Genomic DNA, 14,535 nt, shown 5'->3' with positions numbered 1-14,535 from the left:
AACTTCATTTCATTGAAAGTTCAAATTACAGTACGAAATAAAAAAAACTATAAATTCTCAATGGCCGTTACGCTTCCAAAATTCTTGAATCATGTCGTTCATGAGCTGAGTATGGTCTTGTTGGCTGCACATTGAGGTCTCTCTAGCTAGAACCTCATTGAAGCCCATCCGTACTCCTCGAACGTGAGGCGGGGTCATCGTGCTGGAGCTAAATCCACCTTCATCTTCGCCCCAATCGGTGACACTTCCACCTTCTTGTTCGACTATCATGTTATGCAAGATGATGCACGCATACATTGACATCGGCGATGACTTCCTTGAACCAGAAACGCGCCAGACCTTTCACTATTGCCCACCACGATTGGAGCACACCAAAAGCCCGCTCCACATCATTCCGCGCAGCCTCCTGCTTTGCCGTAAATAACACTCTCCTGTCACCTATTGGGCAGCTGATCATCTTCACAAAAACAGGCCACCTTGGGTATATGCCATCGGCCAATTAGTACCCCATATTATATTGGCATCCGTTGGCAGTGAACTCGATGGCCTGACCGCGACCCCTGCATTGATCGGCGAAGAGGTTGGACGAGTTGAGGACGTGGATGTCGTTGTTCGACCTGGCTACACCGAAGTAAGCAAGCCAGATCCAGAGCCGATGGTCAGCGACGGCTTCGAGGATCATCGTCGGGTGGTTACCCTTGTATCCACTGGTAAATTGGCCTCTCCACACCGTCGGACAATTCTTCCACTCCCAGTGAATATAGTCGATGCTCCCTAGCATTCCAAGAAAGTCGTGCGCCGTCTCGCGCATCTTTATCAGGGCCTGGCAATCCTCAGCAGTCGACCTTTGCAAATATAAGTTGCTATAAGCCTCTACAATTCCCCTACAAAAATTATTCAGGCAATCGCGGCCAGTTGTCTCCCCGACGTGAAGGTACTCGTCGAACATATCCGTCATAGTGCCGTAAGCCAACTGCCAGAGCGCAACCGTGCACTTGTGCAACGGCGTAAGTCCGGGTTTGCCGATGCCATCTTCCCGATACTGGAAGTATTCGTCACGTGCCTCCAACGTCTGGACAATGCTGACAAAAAGATCTCGCCGCATTCTAAAACGGTAGTGAAAAACCGTCGGGCCCCACCGTGGTTGCTAGACAAATAGTCGTCGAACAGACGTTGGTGAGCTACGTCGTGCTCACAGCGGACATACGTCCGACGCCGAATCGGCCGAGGAACCTGTGCCGCCACCACCGCCGCCTCAGGCTCGCGCTCCATTTCCGCCAAGCATTCTGCTGCAGCATCATTAACGCACTCGAATAAGGCCCGAGTAATACCTTCCGATGTACTCCACTCGTCGTTGCCGGGGTTCACTTTTTTTATGAGAAAGTTGGAAAGTTTTGAGAGATGGGAGAGATGGGAGAAAATAAATTGGGAGATGGGATAAATGAGTGGGGAAATTGAGTGTTTAAATAGAATAAAAAAAAAATCAAAAATTCAAAAATGCGTCCGCGCTTTCGTCTGCGTCGCCCACAGTGGGGCGGACGAAAACGCGGATGATGCATAGTAGAAGGCCTATAGTCCGCGGCGATGGATAACCCATCGTCCGCATACCGATGCATCGGGCGGACTATTGTCCGCCCCATTGTGGATGCCCTAACAATGATAATAATAAATAGTTAAAGTTGAGAGAAAGTAAAGAAAGAGAGAATAATATAAAAGAGAGTCGTATATACATTATTTTCTTACTTACTTTCTCTCCATTCTTACTATTTAGAGTGAATTACAAAAAACAGTCCTTAGACTATGCGTTTATCTCGCGCTAGTCCGTGAACTTTCAAAATATCCTCAGACAACCCTGGACTAAACGTTTATCTCGAAAATGGTCCCTTTTCACTGTTTTCGGTCGAAAATACCTTTTTGGGGGTTTTGGGGGGTTTGACCAATTTGGTCTTTTTACATTTTTAACATTATCTGATATTATTTTAGTGATGTACTAAATCTGATATTATTTCAAAAGTATCATTCTTCCTCCCTTTTACTATCCCTTCACTTTGTTTCTTTATTTCAATATTAGATTTAATTTTATTAAATTAAATTTTAAATTTCAATTTTTAAATATCAATAAATTTTTATTAATTATTAAAATTACTGTTAAATAACAAATTAATAGTTTTAATCAATATTTGATAGTGTCTAATATTTAATTAATAAGGTACGACGATGCCTTAGTTTTAATCAATATTTAATAGTTTTAATCATAAATAGATCATATAACATGATTTATTCTAAAATAAATATGCATCTAATGTAAGACTAATATAATTTTCGTTTATTAATTTGAAAACAATCAAAATTAACTAGAAAATTTCAACAAAAATTCTCCTATATCAAATTTTTAGTAGTATCAAATTTTTAGTTAACTTCATAATATTTAGTCACAAGATATTATAACAACCGAACGAAGGCTAAATAGAATAGTTTTAATAACAAAAATGAATCTGTACTTCTTCAATTCAGCTGAATATTATATTAAATAACAAAAATTAATAGTTTTAATCGATATTTATAGTGTCCATGAATTAATAGTTTTAGTTTAATATAATTTATTGATATTTAAAAATTAAAATTTAAAATTTAATTTTATAAAATTAAATTTAATATTGAAATAAAGAAACAAAGTGAGGGATGGAAAAATGGAAGAAGAATGATAATTTTGAAATAATATCAGATTTAGTACATCACTGAAATAATATAGATTTAAAATGTTAAAAGTGTAAAAAGATCAAATTGCCCGAACCCTCCAAAAGGGTATTTTCGACCGAAAATAGTGCAAAAGGACCATTTTCGAGATAAACGCTTAGTCCAGGGTTGTCTGTGGATATTTTCAAAGTCCAGGGACTAAGGGTGAGATAAACGCATAGCCCAGGGACTGTTTTTATAGTTCACTCTACTATTTATTATCATTTGTAAACAACGTTTGAATTGAAATGCGTCACTTGTAGTGGGACGGAGGGAGTATATTTCCTTCGTTTCTCTTAAAATTTATCATGTGTTGATTCTACTCAGGTTTTAAAAAAATATAATGAAAAGTAAGTCGAAAAAGTTAATGGAGTGTGTGTTTTACTTATATATATATATTAGTTTTATAATAAAATGAGAATGAGTTAGTGGAATGCGAGGCCCACTAGTAAAAGTGAAATGTGACAAATTTTATGGGACGGACGAAAATGAAAATAATTAACAAATTTTGAAGGGACGGGTGGGGTAATAAATTGTGGCGTGAAAAAGTTAGTGAAATGTGGGTCATACTTTTAATTAATCTTCCTGTCTCATTAAAAATGAAATGTTTTCCTTTTCGAGTTATCTCTTTAAAATGAAACTTTTCTAAAATAGAAACAACATCATCTCTACTTTCCCTCCCCCCCCCCCCTCTTACTTTACCCTCTCTCTTTATTAACTCATAAACAATATTACACAAAATCTCGTGGCGAAAATCAAATGTTTTACTCCTTTCGTCCATAAAAATAGTCGCTTTTGAGGATAGCATGAGTTTCAATGAAAAATTGATTAAGTACGTCAGAAATAGATAAAATGTAAAAAATAAGAGAGAGTAGTCATTTCCATTTTTTATAATAATAAAATATTTAATTATTTTTACTTTATTACTCTTCCTCCATCTCATGTTACTTGAGGCGTTTCTTTTGTAAAATAGTAGAGGAAAGAATAAAGTAAGAGAGAGAAGAGAGATTAAAGTAAAAGAAAGAATAAAGTATGTGTGATTAGATGTTTTGTTTTTAGCCAAAATGAGAAATACCGTACAACTCAAGTAATTTGGGACAAATGTAGTACAACTTTTATTCATTTATTTATTTAATACTACCTCTGTTCCACCATAAGTGGTGCATTTTTTTTTTCGTCACGATATTTTATGTAGTGTTTTGTGAGTTAAGTAGAGAAGATAAAGTAAGAGAGCTGAAAAAATAGAGGGACTGATATTTCTATTTTAAGAAATGTGTCATATAAGATGAGACATTTTGAAAATTAAAATGTGTCACTTCATGTGGGACGGAGAAAATATAATTTTTTAATCTTTTTATTATGATCAAATCACAGATGCATCACTTTAGTTAGAATAAATAGAATATTTATTTTGCTACAACAAATTAATTTCTGAAAGTTTTCCTGGATTTAAAAGTTAATTCGACCATGTGTCTAATAATATTATTGTATTTGAAATGGCACGATAAGTAATCTAATTGATAAAGTAAGAGAGATAAGGAGAAGGATAATTAAAGTAGTATTACTGAATACTGCGACCCACATTATTATTAGTGATCACCGAGTTGTAATAGTGGCACATAGTAATATAAGACTATAAGTTGTAAATAAATTAATATATATATGGGTAATGAGTTGTGGACAACTTTTCATAAATGAAAATGAACGTGCACTCATTTTTATGGGATCGAGGGAGTATACTTTATCGGTAATCAATACTCCCTCCGTGCGCGAAATGTTGTCCACATTTGATTCAGCACGAGTTTTAAGAAATGTGAAAAAAGTGAGTGTAAAAAGTTAGTCGAACGTGGTTCCCATATTTGTATAGTACTTTCTCCGACCGCCATTAGGAGTTTCATTTCTTGGTGGCACGGGTTTTAAGAAATGTTAAGAAAAATGGGTGGAAAAAGTTAGTGGAATATGTGTCCCACTTGTATACATTAGTTTTAAATGAAATGTGATTGGAATGAGTTAATAAAATGTGGGGCCCTAAGACAAATTTATAGTAGAATTGAACTGGGACTCCTATTCACAGACAGACTAAAATAAAAAAATGAGACTCCTATTCGTGGACGGAGGAAGTATTAGTTTTATAATAGAATATGAGTGCAATGAGTTAGTGGAAAGTGGGTCATTTACCAAAATTGGGAAAGAAGCAAGGCGAACAACATTTTGCAGATGGACCGCAATAGCAAAAATGGATAACATTTCATGGATGGAGGGAGTATTACTTATATCCACAAAAAATAGTCTCATTTGTGGACGTCAAAGGTTTCTCTGAGAAATTGGTAAATTACGAAAGGACAAGAAGTAGGTAAAATAAGGGATATAGAGAAAAAGTGAGTATATTATGGGAGAGAGGAGAAAAAATGGGTAAAGTATATAAGAGAAACTTTCCATTTTTAAAAATAGACTATATTTTGTGGACATCCCAAAGTGAAAAAAATACCACTGTTTTTTGTGGACGGAGGAACTATTGAAAATAGATTTTCGTAGTTGATGATGTTTCACACATAGAAGTCAAAATAAACCATTTTGCCAACTTGTTAACCTTTGAGCACAAGCAACATGGCTTGTTGTTGGCTCGGACGCATCTTGCCGAGACGAGCCAGCGTTGTGACTGTCTTGTCTTGCGGAGGGGCTCGTTGTAGTAGTAAGTTGGCGAGTCAGCGTGTCAAGCCTCCACCAAACTTTCATTGCTTGAGAAGTAAGTTCTGTACTCATAAACCATCACAATAGAGGACTAAGTTTTGCATTGCTTGGATAAATCTTTTACAGATAGGTTTTTATCTCCGATCTTTATTGTGGCTTCGATGTGAGACAAATGGTTCTTTTATAGATATGTTTTCAACATTAAGTTTTCTTGTGATTTCGATGTGAGACAATTAGATTTATACTTAATGAGAGTTTTTATAACATTTATATAAGTTTGTAATGGATTGCAACACAAAAAGTAATCTCAGTTATGTTTTACTTTTAGTTTTGACTATTTTATATATTTCCTATTGCATTCTTTTGTTGTACTCCCTCTGTTCAATAGTAGTGGAGACATTTCTTTCCAGCACAGTGACTTAAGAAGAGTTGTGTTAAGTGAGTTAAGTAAAGGAAGAAAAAAGAACAAAAAAAAGAGAGAGATATAGGGAATAAAGTAAGATGAGTAAAGTAAGTGAGAAGAAATGTAGACTTTTACTAAAAAGGGAAATGACTCCACTACTATGGAATATGCCAAAATAGCAAAATGACTCTACTACTATGGAACGAATGAAATATATGGTTTCTTTTCTAATATCTTGTTTATAATTTTGTTATCATGTGAATTTAATTTTAATAATGTTTGTATATATGACTTAATGTGAATTTAATTTGAATATTATTTTGAAATTTTTAATAAAATAAACTTGCATGTGATATTTTATTTTTAATGAATCTTACTATCTCCGTTTTCAAAATATAGGAAGTTTTGAAACGATATGAGTTTTAATGTAAAATTGGTAAAGTAAGAGAGAGAAAGAGAAAAAAAATGAGTAAAGTAAGAGAGATAAAGAGAAAAAGTAGTAAAATTAGTGTCAGTAAATTGTTGGGTACTGAAAGTGCAGGTTTTCGGTGTTGTGTTAATTTAAGGGTGTATCCAACTGATCAGGATGGAAATCCTAACCTAATTGAGTCTTTGGCACGACAATTGGAACCTGGTATCAAATAAAATTCCTCAACCCACTTCAACTGGCTAGTATAGTGGATGTAAGGGTCGAATCCCTCAGAGATGGACACGTTAGGATAATTGTGGTGATAATCTGGAAGGGTTTGGTTAGCTACCACGCTTTTGGGTTTGAGACTCTACCTAGACAGAAATTAAAGGTGGTTCTCTACTGACTAGTAGGCGTGAAAGTGATCGACATGTGGCTGTGTACGTGAAGATAGGGGACAAGGTATCTCAGAGGCATGTGTAAAGTAAACAGTTACTCCTTCCGTCCTATAAAAGTTGAGTCGTATTCCTTTTTTAGTCCGTCCCAACAAAGTTGAGTCATTTCCTTTTTTAACAAAAGACAAAACATCTAATCATTCTTATTTTATTCCATTATTTACTTTACTCTCTCTTATCTTTCCTACTTTTTTCATCTCTCCTATTTATTTAATATAAATTCTTAATCTCCGTGCCCAAAAGTTTTGTTTCAACTTTTATGGGACGTAGGGAGTACTAAATAAGGTAATATGGGATACCAGAGAAAATGTGGTGGCTGGGTGGCTACTCTGACAGGTCTGGAGGGTACAAACTTAAAAGTAAAGGACAAAAGTAAAAAGTAACTAAAAAGCAAAAGTGGTCCTAGAAAAAGTGGATTGTGATGTTTTCTTCTTCAACAAGTATGTACAGAAATTATATGAACACAAACTCCATGGATGAACTCAGATTCACAACTTCAAACATAAGATTCATCAATTAAAAAGCTTAAACTTGAAGATTAACGACTAATAACTCTAAATTACTCCTACTGGCTAACATGCAGGGTGACAATGGCAACGAAGAACGAGAAACTCATGCACGAGAACTTAAACCGAAACATGAACTTGAAATTACAATTAACAAACCCAGATCTAGCCTACTCAAACAAACATGCATAAACACTTAGAAAATAAACGCGATAACTAGATCTAACTTTCCTAGGAAAAATGAGGCAGATTCTAACCAAAGAGAGATGCGTAAAACAAACTTCATAACTAAAACGTTTGGATCTTAACGAAATACTTCAAAAGGTAACAAGGTCTAAGTTTGCAACAGATCCAACGAAGAAAACAAGTAAGATTAAACTAAGAAAGCAAGTAAAGATTGTTTTTGCCACTCCGGGCGATGAAACTGCTACTACTACGAATGAACTGGCTGGAACAGTGGATGATGATTCTCCGGTGGACGTCTAGAACTTCAGGTGATCATGGTTGTGGCGAGGAACGAGAAGAATGTGGACAATGCTGAAGGAACTGATCTTCGAAAGAGAATTCTAACTAAGTGTAGTGGTTGAACTCCGAACTCCCTTTCTCTCTCTCCAAGTGGCTTCTTTTATAGGGAGGCTTGCCCTCACTTTTAGGGTAGACTTCCCCCGCGAAATGACTCTCTTGCCCTTGTTTATAGTTGATCATCCCAACAATCCTTCTTCTCCATCTCGACCCTTCTCTCTGGCATGCATCATGGTTAGTATTGCACCCTTCTAGCGCTTTTTTCACCTGAGTTGTCCGAACCGTTTCCTACTGATTTGGACCCTTTTATCCTGCACACTTAAGCAACTTCCTTGCGGATAATACATGTAACGACATACTGACCAGTAACCAAGGCTTAGAATATGACTTATCATGTACATTTCCTAAAATGGAAAGTGTCTATTTTTAGGAAACAAACCAAAAGGGAAATAATTTATATTTTTAGAAAACGGACGAAGTGTAATTTAATTAAATCAAAATTTTATTTAACTGAGTTTCATAATAATTAAATTAAAATATAAAATGATAGAATTTAAATAGTGAGAACTATGAATAATTAAAATAAGAGATGGTTAAGAGATATTGGGTTGCAGGTGTGGTAGAGTGGTATGAGACTCGTCCATCCTTAACCAAATGCTCAGGGCATCGAACCTTGCCTTTGGATATGGAGCAGCTTTAAATCATTTGGCCAGCTGTCCCACCTATTAAGGTGCCTATAAATCAGCGCGGGAAATAGTCACTTGATCCGCCCATGGATACCCCTGGTAAATACCAAAAAAAAAAGATGGAATAAAAAATGGTGTGAGAGTTACAAATAGTGTAACTCTTACAATAAGAGGTGGGTTGTTGATGGCCTTACACCACTTAAAAAATACCCCCTCCGTTCCAAGGTAGTTGGTCATATTCATTTTTGGGTTGTCCCAAGTTATTTTCTTTTTCAGCAAAAATTTTATCCTCTCTCATACCTCACTCTCTTTTTATCTCTTTTACTTTATTCTCTCTCTTATTTTACTCTCTTCACTTTAACATTTAACATGTAGTATCAATTCTTAAATCCATGCACAAAACAAATGCCCCGATTAACTTGGGAGCAGGGAGTACATCTTAAACAACATTGAAGCATTTTCTTGGGAACCAACTTTATGTCTTCTGTAAATAAAACTGCTCAATGTTATATAGAGTACAAAGATAAACAAATAACAATCACTAATATCTCGTCTTTCAGTAAATAACAAAGACTTGTTTCACTGTTTATACCACATCAGTTTGTTACTTAAACTTTCAAAGTAAGAAAACTTTCACACTAACACCGCAACCTTTCACGATAGGAAGCTAAAGTCTATCTAGGTTGGGAAATGTTGTTTCACTTATGCAAGGAACCAACTGAGTCACTTATTTATAGTCTTTATTTATCCATATTGTGTAGTTATAGTTCGAATCAAGGGTGGTTCGATATGATATATGTTATCGAAAATGTCATTCCATACATACTTAAACTTTCAAAGTAAAAAAACTTTCCCACTAACACTGCAACCTTTCACGATAGGAAGCTAAAGTCTATCTAGGTTGGGAAATGTTGTTTCACTTATGCAAGGAATCAACCGAGTCACTTATTTATAGTCTTTATTTATCCATATTGTGTAGTTATTGTTCGAATCAAGGGTGGTTCGATACGATATATGTTATCGAAAATGTCATACCATATACAGTATTGAAAATGTCGGTACGAGCTACATTTATCTTCTGGCGGGTCGCAGCGCAGTTGGCAGCGTAGAGATGTGGTGGCCTTGAGGTCACGGGTTCAAACCCCGTCACCCGCTGAGCGACTTTCGGCTTATATCCGCAAATCCATTCGAGCATAATTAGTTGAATTCAGCCAAAGAACGGGTTAGGTTCGCATGTGATTAAATCAATACTCCACATACTTACTTTTTACTATGTATGTTGAATTACTTTTTACTATGTATGTTGAAAAGTATGGTGTATCGTTGTATATCATGGTATGAAAAAAAAATCAATACATTCTTACTTTTTACAATGTATATTGAAAAGTATGGTGTATCGTTGTATATCATGGTATGAAAAAATGCATATCATTATCTATAAAATTTACCGCCTATCAAAAGTTTGATATTTTTTGTTCAATAAATGCTATGTGCCGATATGTTCAGTACTCCATCCTTCTAAGAAAAATAGTCTCACTTTGCTATTTTAGGACGTCCATAAAAAATAGTCCCACTTCTATAAATGAAAACTCTATCTCTCATTCTTTACCCACTTTTTCTTCTCTCTCCTATACTTACCTATTTTTTTTCAATATCTCTCTTACTTTACCTATTTTTTCTCCACATCGTTCTTACTTTACATATTTTTTCTCATTCTTTCTTACTTTACCAAATTTCTTATCAAAACTCGTTCTGTTTATAAATAAGACTATTTTTTTTTGGACGGATTTGAGTATATTTTTCCTCATCACAAATATCATGCAACTTACTCGATAAACCTTCCCGTATACCATGCCATGAAAAAAATGCATATCATTATCTACAGAAAATTACAGTACATCCAAATTTTGATATTTTCAGTACTATTTTTTTTTTCAATAAATGCAATGTACCGATATTGTTAGTATATTTTTCCTTATCACAAATTTCATGCAACTTGACAAACCTTCTGTTATATTTTTGAATTTTAAAACACAATTCAGCATGTTCGTAATTGTATAATTGATATGTATATTGATTTTGATGCCAGTTACTGATATAAATTTGTCTGAAATTTTGACATATGCTAGTAATTAAAACAACAGAGATAATTGTATACTGTCGCAGTCATAATATTTAGTGCGTTTTTTAAATAATTCACCCCTGACGTAGTAAAATTTTGTGTGATTGTATGCTAGCATTAAAGGTAGTAGTGTCTATTTTCTACTCGCTTCGTACTGCGGTAATGGAGGTGCACTCGATTTAAGAAAAGTTATGTTAAATGAGTTAAGTAAGTCGAGTTGTCAAGTGGGCCGGCCCGGCCAGGCCTGCTTATATTTTGGCCCAGCCCTGCCCAGACCCATGTCTGAGTCGGGCTGGGCTTTATTTGATTTTTTTTTATTTATGTAGATCAAGGAGATTCTAAAAATATTATATGAAAGCTTATATTTTATCACTTTAATTTGTGTCTCACTTACACTAAATCTAAACTAAAATAATGATTAGGTTTATCTGCTGACTTTATACTAATATCATTTTTAACGTTTTTTACTCTATCTAAAAGTGCATAACTATAAGTAGATGATGGCATACTCCCTTCGTACCATAAAAATATGGGCAATTGATATGGCGTGAGAATTAAGACAAAATTAGTGGTGTTTAATGGTGGTATAAGAGTAATAAATTGTAAATAAGTTGATGCATGAGAGTAATAAATTGGGATAACTTTTCAAAAATAGAATGCACATATTTTTGTGGGAGGAACAGAAATAGAAAGTGCACATATTTTTATGGGACGAAGGGGGTATAAGTTATGAACTAACTAATAAATTTAAAAATTCCTACTCCATAATTTTGGCGGAATCGTGAAAAAAGGACCGAATCGACGTTGATTTCGTTTGTTATGGACCCGTTTTTCAATAGTGTAAAGAGTTTGTGACGAGCCGAAAAGCAACAGTGCAAGTAACATGGGACAGACGGAGTACTATTATTAATGGTTAATTACATTTAGAAACATTAACTATATAAGGTGGGCCTCTGATGGGGTGAGTCTGGGCTGGGTCTTAGATGATCCTAGGCCTAGGTTTACAAAAATGGCTCAAATGGAGCCCACTTAAACCAATGAGCCCAGCCCAGACCCGTACCATTTCACAGATGGGCTGGGCCTGGGCCGAGCTGGGTCGGGCCAGTTGACAACTCTAAGGGGGCGTCTGGTAGCCCCCAAATACCCTGAAAAACACTTTCCTTCACTCCATTTTCTTCGTTTGGTAGGCTCAACATCAATCCACCGACCCGGTATTCAGAAGCGGGTTTCAGACGCGCATCTACAACTATCAGCACATCCGTGTCAAGTGTATCGAGGTCGTGAGGTGGTATACGGTTTTTGGGTGTTTCACGATTCGGCTGGAAACGAGCCTTTGTACAATTTTGCCCTCCGATTTCGTCAACCACATCCTTGTTGTTACCGTTGGGAACTCAATTTCCGCCGTTCGAGACCTCGTCGGCTTAGCTTCGTTCAAATCAGATTCTGACCTCGCCGTAGTGCAATTCGGATTCCGTCGGCTTAGCTTCGTTCAATTCGGATTGTGTCCTCGCCTTAGTTCAATTCGGATTCCGTCGGTGTAGCTTCGTTCGGGTATGTTTGAATTCGAATGTTCGATTAATCTGTTAAGTTCGATCTGTTGCTGTGACTGATTTGGTGTGGTTGTTTAATTGATTTCGGTTCGCTTTGTGCATCTGTAACTTTATTTGCTTTGTTCATTTGAGGTTTTTTGGGTTCGATTTGTTGGTTTGTGTTTTGAAGATGGATTTGGTTTGGTGTGGTTGTTTAATTCAATTGGTTCTGATTTGTGCCAATTTTGTTGCTTTATCAAAGATGAGTTTGTCTGGCAGGATTGGGTGCATCTGCTATAAGCTAGATTGTGCTCCCAATTTCGCGTCCCTTGCTGTTGTCATTCAGTTAAACTGAAGCTATTTTGGTATAGGCTGGGTTTTTGTGTGAAAGATTCAATTCGGATGGTGGTCGACTTGTTGTGTGCAGTAAACATTTTCTTTCATGTGCTTCTCCCCCTTTGATTTTCAATTGTGAATGGACTGAATTCAAATTAGGTATTGTGGTCTATATTCCTTAGAAAGTGGTTAAGTATATCTTCTTGTTGCAGTTTCCTCTTCTCTCCAAGAGTTCTCACCTTTAGAGGATCGTTGGTAGCGTAAACGAAGAAAACGATAAGATATGCATAGACGACATTCCTGGAGGACCTACTACGCTCGAAATATGTGCTAAGTTCTGCTATGGCATGGTTGCCACGCTCAACGCTTACAACGTTGTGGCAGTGCGTTGTGCAACAGAGTATCTAGAAATGTACAAGACCGTCGAGAAGGGTAATGTCATATAAAAGATCGACGTCTTCCTCAGCTCCAACATCTTCCGAAGTTGGAAAGATTCCATAATTTTTCTTCAAACCACAAGGTCTCATCTCCCCTGGTCCGAGGAGCTGAAGATCGTCAGCCACTGCCTCAATTCCATCGCTTCCAAAGCTTTTATCGACCCTTCCAGAGTTGATTGGTCGTAGACCTATAACCGGAAGAAGCTTCTGCCCGAGAACGATCCTCTGTGGAACGGTGTGATGAAACAGCAAACCGTGCCTCAAGACTGGTGGGTGGAGAGCTTTGTGAGCTTCATATTGCTCTATGCAAACGGGTGATTTCAACAATACGAGGTGGAGATACACTCAAGTACCGATACTTGGTTGAAACTATCGCAGAGTTGTTGCCAATGGAGATAAGCTCTGTGTCGTGTGGTTTCCTGCTCAAATTACTGCAAGCATCGTTCGTATTGGGATGTGGAGAGCCGGGAAGAAGGGAGCTGATGCCGAAAATCGCACAGCAGCTCGGGGAGGCAACCGTGGCTGATTTCTTATCCGTTCGCCAAATGGTGAGACGGCCCTTTATAACATAGACATAGTGTATGACTTGGTTGAGCAGTTTGTGTATGACTTGATGTTTACCACCATAATTTCACACAATTTGTGAGTGAGGATGGATAATTCACCAAACAACCGGGAGAGGGGTAGTTTGGGCAAATAATTGTTTGTTGGGCTTCGTTTCAGCCATTCCCCATTTCAACCAAACAATGGAAATAGGCCTATCATTCTAGATGGGCTCAACCAAACATGGGTTAACACTATCCACCCATTCCCTATTAACCATGTACCCATGTTTAATATTTTTGCAGCTACCAGACGAGCCCTAAAAGTAAGTGAGAAGAAATGTGTTGACTTTTACTAAAAAAGAAATGACTCCATTACTATGGAACGTATCAAAATGACAAAATGACTCAACTACTATGGAACAGAGGGAGTACTCTTCTTAAAGTCCGGAAATAAAGTTTCTTTTGTCGAAATCATGTCTTGATGTGTTTTAAATTTATTTTGGTTATCACCAAGTGTATTCACCGGTGACACAGTAAATATTTTACATGTTGATTTATAGGTGTCTCGATACTCCCAACATTGATTATTAATGGATGATGAGATTTAATTTATTTAAGAGAAAAAATATCAATAAGCAAATAGAATTTTTTTTTAACAGACTAAAATAAAAAATAGAATTAATTTTCATAAACCAATATTAGTATATAAAAGAGTCACATTTCCACATTTCCGATGTGTATGGATGCTACATCTGTCTTATTTAATGTTAAATAAGATTAACAAAATAATCTAGAATCATTAGATTCTAACTAGAGATAAAAAATGAACAGCAAAAGTCATAAATTTAATCAATATTAATTAATACTACTAGGCGTCCCAAGGAAGATAATTCCTTGGGTGACACGCGATTTTATGCAGTTTTATTTTGTGTGTAAGTGGAGAGAGTAAATTAAGAGAAATGGAATAATGTAGAGATAAAAGAGTTTCTATTTTGAGTAGTAGTTATCTTAGTTGGAATAAACTAAAAAGGAAAGTGGGTCATCTCCAGTGGGACGTAGGGAGTACTAAAAAGTTGTAGTGATAGCCACACCCAAATTTTCATGGCAAGATGAGGATGTTAAATTAAAAACTATGGAGTATGTATTTTTTTGGGACCA

At 36.2% G+C, this 14,535-nt stretch overlaps 1 pseudogene; it reads left to right on the top strand.

Moving 5' to 3' along the window:
• Nucleotides 1-308: 308 nt before the first annotated feature.
• Nucleotides 309-13,478, top strand: LOC148927504 (phototropic-responsive NPH3 family protein NPY3-like; annotated as a pseudogene).
• Nucleotides 13,479-14,535: the final 1,057 nt, after the last annotated feature.

This window comes from Salvia hispanica, chromosome 4 (assembly GCF_029641045.1).
Source record: "Salvia hispanica isolate PSC_SH4W2 chromosome 4, Shi_PSC_v1, whole genome shotgun sequence".
Classification (NCBI taxonomy): Eukaryota; Viridiplantae; Streptophyta; class Magnoliopsida; order Lamiales; family Lamiaceae; genus Salvia; species Salvia hispanica.
Note: the sequence above shows the minus strand (reverse complement) of the source record. Positions and strands in the feature narration are given on the sequence as shown.